The sequence below is a fragment of the Etheostoma cragini genome, chromosome 14 (genome assembly GCF_013103735.1).
Source record: "Etheostoma cragini isolate CJK2018 chromosome 14, CSU_Ecrag_1.0, whole genome shotgun sequence".
NCBI lineage: Eukaryota > Metazoa > Chordata > Actinopteri > Perciformes > Percidae > Etheostoma > Etheostoma cragini.
The window spans coordinates 13,151,805-13,169,686 of NC_048420.1; positions in this window are offsets into that span (position 1 = coordinate 13,151,805).

The following is a 17,882-nucleotide window of genomic DNA, read 5'->3' on the forward strand; positions in this document are numbered from 1 at the left end:
GCATTTAACAGTAGTGGAATGGACATTACATTTAAGTGATGTACTTAATTACTTTTACTTAGGCTAATATTTCAGTTTATAATTCTATTATACTACATTTTAAAAGGGGAATTCTGTTGTCTCCACAGTTTACTAGTTGCTTTGCAAGTTAGGTTTTCCACTCAAAATATTTGCAGAATAGGAATTTATGTACACAACTTGTTCATAAATTCCTATTCTGCAATGTACATTTTAGAAAATAAGTAATTGAAGTCCCCAGAATTTAAAATTAGCCCCATATCGACCATCTTAAACAGTTTGATGCGGACAAAATGTTTTAATACTGCTTACACATTGAAATGATAATAATAACAACAGCAATCCAATATTTTTTATAACAGTTTATAATTTTAAATTCTGATAGGGACCATTCTGCACAATGAGTAGGTCAACTTTTGATATTTAGCTGGTAGTACTTTTTCGTATTACTACTTACAGTTCATCTGCTCTTTTGGCAATTTGGGGGCAAAACCAACCAGCTGTAAACCCAACACTGACATTATTACCTTTTGAGGTTATTATAGTTACATTGTTAGCAAACAGCCCAAATACATCCAACAGATACAGAGCAACACTATCATTCATTCAGAGTCCTGTTTCTTGCCATCTGACAAATGCATGTCCTAATGTATTTAGGCAGCGATGGAAAGAATAGTAGAATATTATTTAGCCCATATTAAATGTCAACGTCCCCACTGGTGGAACAGCATCAGCAACATGTGCCCCTATGTCCAAACCAACAGTACATTCTATTTTATAGAAGGCACTTTACAGCCTGTAGTAGCCTAAATACAACGGATTTACATTGACAAATATATAACCCCCTTCCTTAGTGTAGCCTCAATAGATTTAACCTAAAGAGAGAGAAAATAATTCAACCAAATTGAACGCAGTACGGCGGGTGCAACGATCATCATTAGGCCACATACATGAAACAATCGGACACTTCTGATAGAAGAAACAGCACAATAAAACATCACCAAAGCAGATAAAAAATAACTCCACATCGCCTGCAATACCACAGCAAAACACATGTCACAGCATAGGGAAAGATGCACAGATGTACACACGCCGTTGCACAGCCCAATGTCTCATCTGTACAGCGAGTTGCAACAATAATTCATTTGATTTAATTGTCATTGTGCTTACCTGTCTGAACGTCATTCTGAGACTCGTGCAACGCGAAATCGTCAATCGGTTCTGGGTTCTTAATAATATAACATATATAAAGTTTCCAAACACTTTGAGCTGAATGAGGCCTTAAAAACTCACACACTCAACTCACACACCTCACTAAAGGTGAAAGTTCCCTAAAGGAACGCAGAAGTCACCACTGGATGATGCACGGTTAGCATTTAGCAATTACCCGGACCTAGCCTGCACCTGTTGATGACGCAACATAGGTGAGTTTGATTTGAGTCACTTAGCGTACCTGCCGGGTGGTGCAATAAATCACTTATTGATTAAGATACATGTAAAGTGGGCCTAAATGCAATTTTTTTTTTAACAATGCTGAGGTGCAATAACGCTAACCATAACCCTTAATGGTAATTGGCGCTATATTCAGTCCTCTCTGTGTTGTTTTGCCCTCCTGCGGTCGCAGACACTCTGCAGCTGATTTATCACCTTCCTGTTGCTTACATAATTCATCTTGTTCATGTGCCTTTTGTTTCCACGCTGCAAGGGATGCAAATTGAAATGTGCTGTAGAAGGCCTACAATGCTTGAGGAAAAGTAGCATTACCTATAAAAAAATAAAAAATACCCCCCCAAAAAGTGTGTTGGCTCCACAAAAACGACTTTCTACAGTAAGAGAACATTTTATACGAGACAGATAGTCTAGCTAGCTGTCTCAATGTACCATGCAGTGATTTGAGGAGCAGTGAACCATAGTCCTTATAAATGCACCAGTTTAAAATTCCAACACAGAGAAAGCGGAAGAAAACGGACATCGGTGAGGAGACATCTGGCGGAATGCCGAAAGTGGAACATCGAGGACATAAACTATAATATCTGTGTCTTTTTTTCAAATGCTCCACTATGTTCACCAGGTTTAAATTGTATTCCAGCTATAACTTAATTAAATAATACTCCTTCCACCATTGGCCACATCATTCTGTGTTTCATGTGATTGTACTTTTGAATATTTGAAAAGCATGTTGCATGCAATTGAACTGAATTTCATTGATCCTCAGGGGAGGGATCAAACACACACTCCCCTGACATGCTGTCTGCAATCTCATTTAACTTCCTTCTGATGCCCATTCTATTGGCTCATCAGCATGTGTTGGAGCTAAATCCTGCTCCATTCTCAGGGTTCATTCAATTTAATTCCAACACATGTCACGTCCGGTTTCCTTGGCTGGTTAGCTTGTCTCTGAATGGGAGAAATTGTGAGCACTTACTTCTTAAATATCAGTTTAATTCATAAATTATCATTAGTTACGGTCCACGCAAAGAAACTAGTCCGTGTGTTGTACCCAAACTGTGTCAAACATTAAGAAGGGGATTAAATCACCAATCTACATAGTTGCACAAATGGCCTCCTCCGTTTCTCTCCATTTACTGTGAGCTCCCTGTGGTTGAGGCAGGGGGTTATAAACAGGGGAACAGTGAAAAGAGGTAAGCTGTCACTCCTTTGCATAGCACAAAGACTTAGCTGGAGATAAGCTCGCACTCAGCAGCACGCACGGCAAGTAATATTAGATAGGCACCACTTGCTTTAGTAGAAAAGTTGGTCACACATCTGAGAAGATGTAATGAGGCAATACATTATAGACGTACAGGAATACACATGTATGCAGACACAAAGAACCAATATGCATACCTAAAAGTGTTTACCTTAAGTTTGAACTACATGGCCTTTAAAAGTGGCACCACTATGATTCACAAAATTGCACTGCAAAATAAAAGCTTTAGGTCAAATCAATTTAACTTTGGAACAAGCATATAGGTGTTCTGCACAGGGTTGAGGGCTGCTGTGGTCCACTTATTACCTGCCTTTGTACATAACAGGTAGCTGCTGCATTCAGGAGTCGGGTGGTGATGGATGGAGAGGAGAAAAAAACACAAAGGCTGGAGGAATGATGGACAGATGGAGAGAAAAGCAAGACAGGAGTTTATGGGATGATGAGTTAATGGGGTCGGGAGGGAGGAAATGCAGAAAGAAGGATGTGAGAGAATGAAACAAAAATTAGGGGAAAAGGAGAGCAAGAATAATAGAACATTAAGAAGTCAAGAAGGGGGGTTGCGGCACGCTGGGAGTTCGCTGGGAGTGTGCAGGGTGACTTTAATTACTTTTTGACGTCACTGCCTCTCCTGGTCATGAGCTGCGTGCTCCGATCACCAGCTTCTGATTATCGGACTTTTGTGAGGGCCTCTGCCCGTTGTCAGGTCGTAATAACATTTGCGCTGTAAAGCACATCAGCACGTCAGAAAGCCTGTTAGCTGTCACCATGCTCTCCTTCTCTGTGGGTTGGAATCACACGGTGCTGTGGAACTCAAATGTTAAGGCAGGCGCACCTTTAAATTGTGTTAAATTAGTTTTTTTTTACATTTTATTGTTGTTCCCATTTGTTGTCTGGAGTTTGACGTTAATGGAAAGACAGTTTTCAAGGCTGACATGCAAACAGAAGGTTAAAAAAAGGGGAACTGATTGTGAAAATAAATGTGATGATTCATAATGACACAGCACATTAAAGCACTGAATCATCCAGTCATTGTGAAACGCTGACCTACACTTCTATCAAAGGGAAGCACTGCCTCACACACCTAACTACATCCCCTGTGTGAGCAATGCACTGTAGCGGTAACATAACGGTGAGAATAAAGCCATTTTGGTTTTCTGTTAAAACAGCTGGTCACCATGACCACCGGGTCTCCCAGGTGCTCCACTGTGACTCTTCAACCTTCCTCTCATACCACCTCTTCAGTTTCTCTTTTATTCGCTAGCTCAGATTCTCTCCCAGATTTTCTCTTTCCCATCTCCCTCGCCTCTCCCTACATCCCCTGTGTCTCTGATCTTTTCTGGTTCACCTTTACTCCCCCCCCCCCCCCCCCCCCCCCCCCCCCCCCTTTCCTCCATTCTTTTTCTCCCACTGCAATCGCTCTCCGAGGAACCTAAAAAGAGGGAATGAGCTGGCATGAAGAGATAACCACGTGTGTCTATTCAAGTGTTGACCAGCCAGGCAGCCCATCTCCGAGCATCCACATCCCACAAGCCTTCCGTTGCCTGCCCTTGTCTGAAGGTTGCACCTTTCCGAGCCATCGCGTACCACTGCTTGAGGCCTCTGAGCAGTCAGGCACCTGCCTGTTGGGCTGCCTGTGGCACCAAGGTCAAAAGATTCCCAGCTTGTTGTTCATCAGTCGAGAGTAGAGCTAAGAAACATCTCTACAGGTTACAGACAATCTAATATCCGTCTGTGATATTTGCCTTTTTGTGGGGAATAACCTGGCAGAGAGGGCCGCTACTGTAACAATATACATTGCTTGTTTCAACTTCCATTGCCAACCAAATTTTACTTTTCAGCCCTGGATGTAGTGAGCTTGTGACAGATTTAGCTGACTCAGCTCTTTTTTTTTAAGCCAGGCTGCAGATGGACCTACTCGATCTGGGAGACAATGGTGGTGTGATGATGGCAATTGACAAAACATTAATTTCATTCTGTCTGCCCAAGTGTGTTGTCAGTAAAAAGAAAAACAAAATCCTCCAGCTAGAAGCTAAAGTTCAAAGCGTCCAGGGGCCGCTTTGAACAGTTTTTTTGAAGTGCTTCGAAACTAGACGGTAATTGGATAAATGTGATTATGTCACGCCCATGGACACTCAGCGTTTCCGGGGGTTAATGGAGAAGTAGGCTGGCCCGGACGCCGGGCTTCTGCGTGATGCAAGGTCTGTCGAAAGGCTGCATCTTCTTTTGATTGACAGCGATTTTGTACTATAAAAAGTTACCGAAGCCACAAGCTCAGTTCCATCGCGGATTTTGCAAGTGCTGCAACCTATTTCTTGGTATTTGCTTGCGAAAATTGCTTGCTAATTTGCATCTTACATTTCATACAGTTATACACCATATTCTTTGATTCATTTTTACCTAATTCCTACATTTCCTCCAAGTTTATTCCTGTTTTGTTAGATTGTTTGTTCATGCATACATACAGTAGGCTAGGCTAGTTCTAGGGGTGAACTTGCTAGCTAGCAAACATCACACGATGGCAGACAATGTTAATATTGTCGACCGGATTTTGGCGAAGCCATTTGAAAGGCTTTCCTTAAGAGGAGAAAGTTCAAATTAAATAGCAGCGCATGTCAACACCTAAGATTGATTTAGTGCAAAAGATAGGGAAAAGAAAGTGGTCATTTAAGTTCTTCTGCTATGACAAAGTTAGCTGGCTGACTGGAAGTGCTGTGACAAAGCAAACTTACTGCTGGCTATGACTCATGATGAAACCATCTCACGGATATTATAAATTATTATTATAATAGTTATTATTATTATTATATATTATTAAAAATATATAAATAAATGGACCATTTTTATGATATAAGCCAAAAATGAGCTTCCCCTTTTGAAATACTTTTTTGTTTAAAAAAAAAGACGTTTTTGTAATTTTGGAATATTGGATTGTATGAGTTCGACAATCGACTAGTGTGGACTTCACCGGAAAACAGGAAATAAACAGAGGTGTGGATTAACACAACTTGTACGCCTTTCTGTCTATCTTTCTGTCTGTCTCTAGTGTGGTCAGAGTGCTTTGTCCCCTCGGAAAGAATCACTGCGCATGGGTAGGCACTTTTAATGACATTTTGAACATGTTTCGGGGCTATAAACATGTCTTTAACTTGCCCTGTTTAAGCCTGTCTGGTGCTAACTCTAGCAGGAGGATAACACGTTGTAGGCAGCACCGATTGTTTTCGTTTTTCTTGCTACTGGTTAAAGTAATATCCACCTGTATTTATAGTAATATCCAACTGTATATTATATTCAGTACATATCCAGCTGTAAATCTTGCTCACAATACTTGTTATCTATATTTTATATATTTAGGACAAACCCATCTGTAAAATTCAGTTTATAATGGTATTCATTTCTATATTTATTCAGTACACATCCATATCCTGCACTTATGAAACCATTGTATATCCTGCACTTACTGCTATTGGACTTCTGGTTAGACCCAAACTGCATTTTGTTGCCTTGTACCTGTACCTGTGTAATGACAATTCTGTAACGACAGAACTCAAAATTTCCAAACAACAGAGCTACGTGTTAAAATCAACCGGAGTTGTCCTTTTAATAGAGTTACAATTTCAAGGTTTTGTACCATTTCAAGAATATCTTTGTAGGTCAGACATCAGCACTTAAAAAAGACAACTTGCATTCCCTTTAGCAAAACTTTAAAGGGTAAATATGAGTGCACACTGAGCAAACACCACTGTGAGGATTAAATGGTTTAACACTAAGCAGAGATCTAGCTGGAAAAGTGAGCCATACAGGTTACAGTAGGTTATTATCTTAAGAAGTCAGCAACAAGGTGACAAACACAGATGCCTGTGGCTAGAAGCAGGGCTAACACATAAAATCAGTGCTTTATTTTCAGATATTTTTCTGTTAACCGACAGGCAAACACAACCTACTTGTTGGAAGTACCATCTGATTGTCACTACTTCGCCCAGCAGTCTATTGATAAACCCTGACTGGAACTACTCCTCCTATGAAGGTATGTATCCTGGCAACCATAGAATTGGCCTTGAAATGTGATTGGAAATTATCACTGGCCTGGAGCTAGAACATCTCCAGGGCAGATTTCTAAGTCACAAATATGTCACATTTCAAACCACCTCTTTAGTCATACATATCCATTATTAACTGCAATAAAACTCTAGGCCTGGCCTTTTCTTTTAAATCTTCATTACACCCACAATTTATAATGGCAACTGTTGACTTCCCTGGGCATTTGGGTGGCATATTAAAGCTTCTTGTATATAGTGGTTATATCATCTGGACAAAAAAAAGTTAACTGCCATTCATTGCTGCTGTGCCCAATAGCGCCTATGTGTCTATTTCATGTGCTGTCTATTCAGCATGTGTTTGATTTTCAGCATGGCCAGCCATCAGAGGAGCAAGAGCCTGTGTTTCCTGAACGAACTTCCCTGAGACATGGCAAGATTTTTGTCAAGCTTCTTCTAGAAGGCAGCAATGCTACCAATTACCTCCGCAGAGCCAGTCAGCCGTCTCGCCATTTTGACAGATGGCTTTGACCTCAGCAAAAATGAGGACCTTCTCTTGGTTGACACATAGGCCTGCTTTTGAAGGAAGAGGTTGATGGGTGGAGTTGCGGGTATAGAGGATGCAAGCCTCATTCTAAGATTGCATCCTATACAGAACATGAGTCAGGCAGGCGAGGACAGGTAAGTTATCTTGATGGCATCGCTCTGTACAATCCCTGCAATTGCACCTCTGTGCAGTTTTCGCCTAACGATCGGGTTCATAAGCTGCTTCCTGCTGGGCCTGGTAGCTCCAGCATACTCTTATTGAGCTGTGAATGAATGTGGATTCCTACGATAAGAGGCATTGAATGTGAAAGTCGACCGGCAAATATGTCTGTGTGGGACAATAGTAATACAGTTATGATGTTTATTTATTCTGTAGCAGTTATCAAAAAAACATTGCAAACTGTGTCTCATAAAGCTGAGATAATAACCAAATTAGAGGAATAAAGCCAGAAATAACAACAAAGTAAACAATAACCGACATTTCCTCTTGCTTCCAAACAATGTGGACCACTGAGCGTGTAACTCTTTAACCCTGCGGGCTTCCTTGTGTTTTTTTGATAAAGCTGACATGTCTCTGCTGATGTGCTTCCATGAGATGGAGAGTGAATAGGAAAAGCTGTATAATTCTTAAAATGTTTAACCTAAATAGCCTCAGTATATCAGTTTAATAACAATAATATACAGTGAGTGCGGCTCACAGGGGAGTATGCAACATCTAAATAAACTCATATGAGCTATATGCACTTTGCAGTGGAATTGGAGAACACTTGTTTTTCAAATTGTGGCACTGTGTGACTCCTCTTGCTATGTTATTAACATTCCCTCTGACATAACATTGCTGCTCAAACACCCTTAATCAGTAAAAGGTTCTCTAGCTTTACCCTCCCCAAGCAGCTGACTTGAACCTTTGTTTTCTGTGCCGCTGTTATTATCATAATCAAGCCTCTTGACACACTGGAATTTCCTCTGCTTTGGCTGACACACCAGGCAGAGAGTGATGAAAATGCGCCTCATAAGTGTGAATTTAAATACAGAGTATCCCTATGTAGTGTACCTCACCTCTGTTAAATATCAGGGAATTATTATTGATTTGGTGGGTTACTGGGTTACCACGTTCTACCACTTATTTTACAATCCAATCCTGCTATAACCGGTTTTGCGCATGTACAGAACATGTCAATTTACATGAATAATGTCCTCTAATTAGATTGTAAGAAAAAGAATGTGAGTCCAATATTCACACTCTTTCAGCTCCCAGGGGAAATGTCTGGCTCTAAATGCTTCTTTATGTTCACCAGATAGCTACTAACTTCGTCTGTCTGCTGTTTAGTGCTGGGCAGGTTGTTGAAAAAGACTTGTTGAGAGGAACGTGATTGAACTAAAACAGAGGTGTGGGTGAGTTGAGGGTCGAAAAAAGAAAAGAAAAAAAAGATGCTAAAACACTCCTTAGAGATGAGGGAAACTGCACAGTTGACTGGTTATTTAACTTTGCATTCATTTTTTGTTATTATAATAATATTGATTATAGCCGTTTTAAAGTAAGGGTTATGAATAAATGAAATTTCATACACAGAGACAGAATTAGAGCCACAATGGAGGTCAGAGTTCACTCACACATGCCAGAGAGGTGACCCAATCTACTTGCCACACTGCTGGCATCTGGAAGACCCACATTTATGTAAATGAGCAGCTATTAAAACACAATTACTCATTTGGCCAAATGAACTCTCCAGATTTGACTAGATCGAGGAGGACAGAGGCAAGGGGTTTAAACAAGAGAGGGTAAAATGTCATGAATACTGATATGTCATGTTGGCTGGCTGACCTCCCTGCATTCAGCACTGTGCCAAATTATGTACCATTCCAGAGAAGTCAGTACTCTCTTTTTGCATAGGTGCTGGTGACAGCACCTCGACCGACTGTGGAATTATTAGCAGAGAAAGCTCAGCATACTGATACTTGATCTGAGCAAATGGCCTCTCTGAAAAGACAGGTAAGGCAAAGCCCTTAACTCTGTGGAGTGAGAGCAGATTGCCAGCTCCTAAAGCTGATTAAGTCAATGGGGCACCCTGGACTAAGGCCTAAAATTACAATTCTTCTCTTTCTATACACCATCAGTCTTTGGTCTTGGATCCTCTCAGCTGCCCTAAACCTTGACCTTAACTGCTGAGGTGAGAAATGAAAAACAACCCGAGATCAGCTTCCAAGAGTGATCAATCGCCATCCTGCTCCGATTGCGCAGTGAAGAGGACAGTGACACACATTTTGGTGTAACACCTTGGTCCCCAGATCTCCAGACAGATGGCATGTGCCAGTTAGAGCGGGCCCTCAGCTGTTGGCATAGAGACGCAGTCACGCAACAATTTACTCTTCTACTACACTCCATCCGCCATCAAAATTATATGACCAATATGCTCCCTTTCAGCTCAGGAGAAGATGTCATTATGGCCTATTTTCCTCATGTGCTCTTCCAGTCCAATAAAAGACATTTTGGTAATAACCTTGAAAAACACCATCCAGTTGTTAAGGAACAATTTCACCCATATGCTACTTTGAGAGTGCACTTTGTCCCATATTAATCAGTATAGACACATATCAATCATCACTTGGCCAAATGCCAGCAGATGTATCTAGAAAGACAAGATGCACTCAAGTGAACTCGGAAAAAGTACTTTTTGTTTGAAAGTAACCGAGTGAGCAGATTACAGTCATTAAAAAGTCTCAAATGCATTCATAACTAATATGAAAATTGGCAATGTGTTGCAGAACAATTTTCTGTGCTTTCAAGAGCATCGTACTTTGAACAAGTAATTACTCAGCCAGCCTCGTGAAAGTTGCTGTTAATTTGTTTGTTAAGGGGAAAGCTGCACAAGAAGGAGGAGAGGCAGAATGCAAATTGTTTTTTGGAGTACTTCCTTCCTGCTTTTTACACTCTTGTAACCTTTCTCTATTGCCTCTGAAGACTCTAAATACGGGCTGATTATTTTAGACTTCGGAACAACTGTGGCCAGGAGGGATTCAAACCGACACAGTCTGTGCAGAGGCTGCCACATAATGAGCACGTAAATGGAGGTTCAGCTTTAATATGTCCCCAAGATGTAGCAGACACACTAACATATTGCATATTTATACATGATTCACACATAGATAATTACGTTTAGACCACTCTGTTCTGCTCCCAGAGATGCACCTTCACTTCACACAGTCTGGGATTTATGCAAAACATCAGTTGATGACTCAGAGCTTTGATTCATAACTGGGGTTATTTAGCACCAGCAGCATGTGAATGTTTCAGTTTAGACTTCAAGCTTGTACTAAATAAGCTCATAGCTATATTAGTAGAAGAATTAGAGACTAAGCTTTGTCTGGCACAATTTTGCACACGCTTGGCAGAACTAAAGAAACACTTTGAGTGAATGAAGGACTCTTCAATCAAGCATAACTAGAAATAAGGACAATTGAATACATGAGTACTCAATAGCTTGAAAAACCTGCAAAGTCATTAAACCATAACTAGGAAATTATTGCCAAAGTCAAAGATGTAAGCATCCAGAAGAAGTTCAGACAGGAGCTGCTTATTGAATTAATGAGGGAAAAGTCTGGTGACCTTATAAAATACACAAAAAATAATAAAAATTCATTCACACTAAAGACTTATTTGTTATGGCGTTCTGCCCTTTCAAAGCTGATCTCTGCCTGCATATACAGCTGTGTCAACAGATAAGGGAGCGATAAGAAGAAATTGTTGGGCCACCGCGTCCTTTGAGTCAGACGCTCTGCTCTTGTGTCCTTTAATTTTGCCGCTTAATGGTGCATTAACCCTGAAGAGAAAAGCCTGTGTTGTTGGGTCACAGTATGTAAATTTGCTCTTGATTTCCCGGACTCACCTCGTGCAGCAAAATAAATTCCAGTGTTCCAAAACATAAATAAATAAAACTGCTGTGACACTGATCCATCTAACTCTACACATCACGTTAGTCAAAGGTGTACAGCTTTGACAAACCTGTTCACTAAAAGCTTACATAAACATAGCTCGAATTTCTTGTGTTTACTTAGGTGATGCAAATTACCTGGAAACCAATAAGGATCATTTAAAACAACTCAATTAATGTGACTTGGGTGCTCCCTAGCAAACAAAAAGCCCTATCATCTTCAAATAATCAGTTTAGAGAACAACTGCCAGAGAATGCTGCCATGGGAAAAAAACAGGACACCAGCGGGGATAAACAAAGCCCGGGCAAACAATGAAGCCACCTGCCTCCTCGGCATGTCAAGCCAATCAGCTGCTCCACTCGGCCATGGACCTCAAACATTAAAACCCGTCTTTGGGCAACATTTTGGGCAAAATACTCTGGCAGCTACCCCAGTAATGGGAAATGGAAAAGTTAAGAGGTAGACAAATTGAATCCAAGAAAGTGTTCCGAATATATCAGAGGCTAAAGCCAGCTCAGTGGTGAAAAGCACTTTCAAGTGTTAATGGATAGTCATAGAAAACATATCATTTTCTTTCATTCCTACTTTAATGCAAGACTATAACATTTGAAAGAACAAATAACACGTTCTAACTCTTACAATGAACAGTTGAATTCATTAGAGATGAAAACCAATGTTGTTCAGATCAATACACTCAGGGACTTGCTACGGCCTTACATGGTCTGGTATGACCACTAGCTTATGATAGCTAGCATTAGCTAACTTTAGACAGATATTGCCGTTTAACAGATTCTCAGATTGTTGACTTTTTGCAACTCCTCTCTATTTGTGCAAATGTTTCCCTTGCATCTTGTAATTGCCGCTTGTGGCCAGTGGCTTCAGCTAAAGTTAAAAAGTCTTGCTCATTGGAAAAGGTTTTTATTACCCATTTCATTTTGGTGATTTTTTGGGGGGTTGATGGAAATAAAACTGTTAAGTCATTCCACCTTTCAAAGTGTTAACCTACCATGACAAGTATGATGCCACATTGTAATTATTGTCCTCGAGGCATTGGCGAGGTGGCTTTGCTAGGTGGCTGTTAACTCACTCCCAGCATGTCAGGTGTAATCGCATAACTTTACCCAACATCCTCTCTGTTTGTCCAGACAGGTTACGTCACTAAGGGAGTGGGACTTGAATCCTAAAACGTTTACGTTTCTGAGAGTGTGCATACCTATTGTTGCATGTTTCAACTTCTTAATGACCTTAGCTGCACCGACTCAACACACTCAATTCTCCCCTGACCTTTCTATTTGTACAGCTGCATTATGAAATGCTTTGAGTTGTAGTTATGGAGTTGTGACATGCCCTTCATTTTAGGGTAACAAAAAAAAAAAAACACTATTGATATCTCTTCTTGATCATTAAAGGAATAGTTCAGCATTTTGAGGAATACGCTTATTTGTTTTCCTGGTAAGAGTTAGATGGAAAAAAAAACAAAAAAACACTCTCTTTATGGAAAATAATAACATACTGCCAGCAGCTGGTTAGCCTACCTTAGCATAAAAACTGGAAATGGGGACATAGCCAACCTGGCTCTGTCCAAAGGGAATGAAATCCACTTACCAACACTGTTGAAGGTCACTACTCAATGCATTATGTCTCTTTTGTTTTTATCTGTACAAAAACCACCTTACAGATTGAAAGGAGCATCGTTGCCACCACCACCATAATTCACATTGACTAAATCCACATAGAAAACCCTGAGCTCAAAAACTGACAATATATGCAGTCTCTTTATATTGAAAAGCCTTTGCGTATTGAAAGCCTTTGGGGCTTTTTATAAAGAGAAAAACACATTTAAGTATTACGTTTTGGTCTAATGTTGAGCCAAGTCTTTTATTAGTGTTTGGATAACAGTTACTTTTTTTTCTAAGCTAAATCACCCATGTGGTGGTGATGAGAATGAATAAAGGACTACGGTAAGACCAGCCTCTCAAACAGGTTTTTAAACTTCTGTTTTGGCCGTTAAGGTGTGTCCACTTATTTGCATGTACTAGATGCGTGGGGGCAGTAAACAGATGGGGAGCGCATTATTCTCGACTGCAAGTAAAACTTTTTTTAAAACAATGCTTGTTAAAATGTTACTTTCTATTCATCACTCACACGTCTATCTCACATGTACAGCAAATGATTGTATAGTATAAGTCACGGTGGGACAAGAATACGGATTCCCCGCTCGCCTATAATACAATTAATCTCATCAGTTAATAAACATCCTACAGACACAAAACCTACGTAGTAGCAGAAGCAGGCTGAGGTGCCTGTAGGCGAGCGCTGACAGCTGATTATAATTGGGTTGCCTGTCCAATCTTTCACATCCCATCAAGAGGAATGGCCTGGGAGAGAGTTCATGCTGCTTCACTGCAAGAGCTGTAGGAGCACAGTGCACCCTCGCAAGATCTTACAGGACGAATTCTCTGTATAAAAATAAAACGTACTTCCTGATATTAATTTAGAGGTTGTGCATCACATACAGGCAGCCAATTCAAGCTTGCAGAAGGAGGCAGAAAAACTTGCACATTCATACCTGAGCAATTAGTCCCTATCTGACTAAATCGTCTCAGGGTTTTGTGTGTATTTCCAAAGCAGCTTTCTGTTCCAAGTGTCATCAAATGCTTCCCAAGTCAATCAAAACAGCATAAGACCACCAAACAAAGGACACACAAAAATCCCTTGGGGTTCCTTTCCAATGTAAATCTGAAGGGTCACAAGATCACTAAAAATCTCCTCCTTCCCAAGTGTTTTATGCTTGTAACTAAACCTGAAATAACTGATTGTTCTGGTCACTAGGGGGAGTCAAAACAAGTGATTAACACACTACTGACATCATCACCTTTTAAGTTGTCATTTGATACATTGTTAAAGAAAATATTGATTATGCCGAACATCTACTTAGTGCAGTGACAATATTTCTATTTGTTTCTGATGTGTATCAATTTGTTCAAGCATTTTCTAAAATTAAATGTCATTTTTCTTACTTCAAGTGCACCAACAAGCTTCAGTCTTTGTCCAAGATAAAGACAGATATTTCTCAAAAGTTCTTGTCCGCTTTCTAATGGAAACAAATGCAAACTCTTACGGTACCTGAAGATTTTTTTTTCCCTTGTTTGAAGATAAGGTTTTTAGAATGTCATTACAGGCAAAAGAAGATAAAAAAGGAGATTCTTTTTAACAGTGTTGAGATGAGTAAGTAAAGAACAAAGTTGTGCTAATGTTTATCTTCCTTCTTTTTTTCTTTTTTTTTTTACTGCCTTTTCTTGTGAAATACTTTTACCTTTTTAGGGCTTTAAGTTAAACAGCTTGAGGAAGACCACAGCGCACATTCACACTGAGGAGAGCACCTGTTACAATGGGTCACAAGTAGAAATTGCTTCATTTTAAGGGGTCGCAAACAAAAAGGTTGGGCACTGGCCACACTGCATTGATTGATGTATCCAAAAACAAACACAAACAGCAGGCACCAACCCTGCCTCCCCACACTCAAGTTCATCAGTTCTAAAGTTTAAATGAAACCAAACATCTTAAGTAACCTGTAATTTACAGCATCTCACACACAGGGTGTTCATTTAGCAGCTAACATCTGTACAGCTGCACTCCTGTCTTGTTAAATAACTCCTAATAATAAAAGACTGACCTTGAAAAGACCCAAAGGACAGTTTACTGTGTCCTAATTTGATAACAGCCCTGGAATATCAGAGCAACTGCTGGGAAACACAGCACATGGAGGCTAAAGCAGCCAGATATTCACGTACCATGCCCTACCATATGTAGCATTTAAGTCTGATTGTTGAGAAAAGGATATTTATAGATTAGACAAACTGTCCCAGATGATTTTGAGTTAAATAGTCTGACCCATTTGAAATTGTAGGTTAGAAAGCTATAGGGGTTCAGCTGTGGGTCTACAGCTTCCTCATTCGGTTGCTAAATGTAACAACTGTGTACAAAAATATAGTTGTTCTGTTTAAAAACTGTAAACCTTTTGCAAAATTGCTTAAAATATTTGATGATTCATTTCATGTGTTTCACTTCAGCTAAAGTATAAAGCTCTTAGTCGGAAATGAATGTTAGCCTTGGGAGTAACATTTCAGTTCTCTCAAAAGGAATAAACCATTTATAACATATTAAAACCAAACAATCAAAAGTAACATTTTCTGATGCAAGAGAACTGCTCGTGGAAAACTGCAGATAGAATAGGCTTCTGGCAGGGGGTGGCAGTAGCTCAGTCCATAGGGAGTTGGGTTGGGAACCGGAGGGTCACTGGTTCAAATCCCCGTATGGACCCAAAAAGTTGGGAGCGTGGATTGGTGGCTGGAGAGATGCCAGTTCACCTCCTGGGCACTGCCAGGTGCTCTTGAGCAAGGCACCGTACCCCCCGACCGCTCAGGGCGCTGGTTCAGCTGGCAGCCCACTCACTCTGACATCTCTCCATGTATAGTGCATGTATAGGTCCTGAGCATGTGTGTGTATTTCAGGCCTGTGTGTGAGTACTAACAAAAAGTGTGTACACAGAGTGTAGTGCAGTAATTTCCCCATTGGGGACTAATAAACAAATTATCTTTATTATCTTTATCTTCCACAAGCTTATTACTGCCATCATCAGGGCACTCAAGTCATGCAGTGTTCAGAGGCTATAAAAACATTGTAATGTTCCCTCGTATTCTTCGGGTCTGTAGCTAAAACAAATACTATCTGGAATCCTCCAAACATTAGGCACTGGATTTTATATAACAACAACTTTAGTTTATTGGTATTGTGGTCGGTTTTAGTTTATTATTAAAGAGGACAGGTGGTAATAATGCTGTGAATGTGGCCAGGTTGGATCAGTGGTACAGCAGGTGCACATTTACTGAGAGGTTTATGCCTCAATGCAAGGGTCCAGGGTTCAAATCCAAACTGTTAGGATTTCCTGCATGTCTATCCCCTCTTTATCACCCACCCGTCCTGTCAAAAATTAAAAGCGGAAAAGCCCCAAAAAATAATCTATTAAAAAATAATAATAATAAAGCGCCGAACTCGCCGCGCCGAGGAGCAAACCCCTACAAATGGACCCCCGCTCTACCAGCTGAGCCATCTGGGCACCCATCCATTGTAGTTCTAATATAAACAATAATGAAGGAGAATTTCTTTTATTCTGTAAAAAGTGTTTCATCCAAACACACTGTTAATCAGCAGGGGTTGTCCTCCTTTATTATTTGTGGCATCCGAGTGAGAGTGGCTTACCGGATGCACGTTGCTGGGATAAAGCCTGATATCCGCATTGTAGGCTTAATCCCTATTTTTCCGCTATCTTTTGCAAGGTCCAAAGATGATTTTGTTTGGTTTAAAGAAATACAAATAACCCAGATCGTTTTTTTTTACCCCCCCATCCCAGAATAGATAAGCGGTGTATCCAGACCCTACTCCTGCGCTGACACGTGGTGCTTTAAAGCTTCAGTAGGTAACTTTTTGATATCAATGAACATCTATTATATTCACGCCATTGCCAAATGAGTTGCTACAAGGCTAATTAAGACTATGACCTGTTGGCAGGGTCGCCGCTGAGAATGGTGGGTCCCTGGAGGAACATTGCTTTAGGGCCCCCCTTTGTGATTTTAATACAATTTGTCAGCTGTTGGCCCCCGGAATCATCAAAATCTTTCTCCCCATAATAGTGACAGCGCTGTGGAATGATGTAGGGCTAAACATACCAATCCCTTTCAGAATGGATTGCTTTTTCGTCAATTAATTGTTTTAGTGTATTAAAAAACGAATGTAAACATGTTAGTATCCAAAGTGACATCTTTGAAATGTTTAGTTTTGACCATCCAACGTCGAAAACATCCATTTAACAAAGATATAAAACAAAACATTCACTGGTTCCAGCTTCTCCCGTGTGAGGAGTTGTTGCTTTTTTTTCTAACTAGGAAACTGGTTTGAACAATTAGCTATCACAACATTGTATGATTATGTTTTGGATGAGGAATTTCACAAGAAGCAGGTATCATACACTTTGAAACTATTTATCTAATATATTAAACAGACTTGTAGCATAGGTTACCAAGGTGATGCCATAAAGTGCTCATATTATGCACATTTTCAAGTTCATGATTGTATTTAAAGGTTGTACCAGAATAGGTTTATATGGTTTAATTATTCATACAAACCTATTTTTGTGCCTTTGGGGTGGACTTCGGGCTTTTTCCAGTTTGTAAACCTATAACATGCACAAAAAAAGATATAACACAATAAAGCAAAGGGAAAAAGCATAATATGAGCACTTTAACTTAAAGTGAGGTAACTCTGAGGCTAAAACATAAGGATTAGAACACAAGCTAGCCAATAACCCAAGTCTACAAGACCAAGGTAAAACTGGTTTGTGACTTTGAGAAATGTAGAACAAATACAAACTACCAACTAGTTACTTGGACCCCAGGAAGATTAGCTTTTAGCTTATGCAGAAGCTAATGGGGATCCAACTGAAAACAAAACTATTGAAACGTTGTAGAGACTTTCCTAATGTAAAATGCGGTGTAGAATCCCGCAAAAAAAGTGGTTTGACTGGGAAATACTTAACTAAATAAAAAATGTGAGCCATTTGTTTTACATAACTACTCCGATGA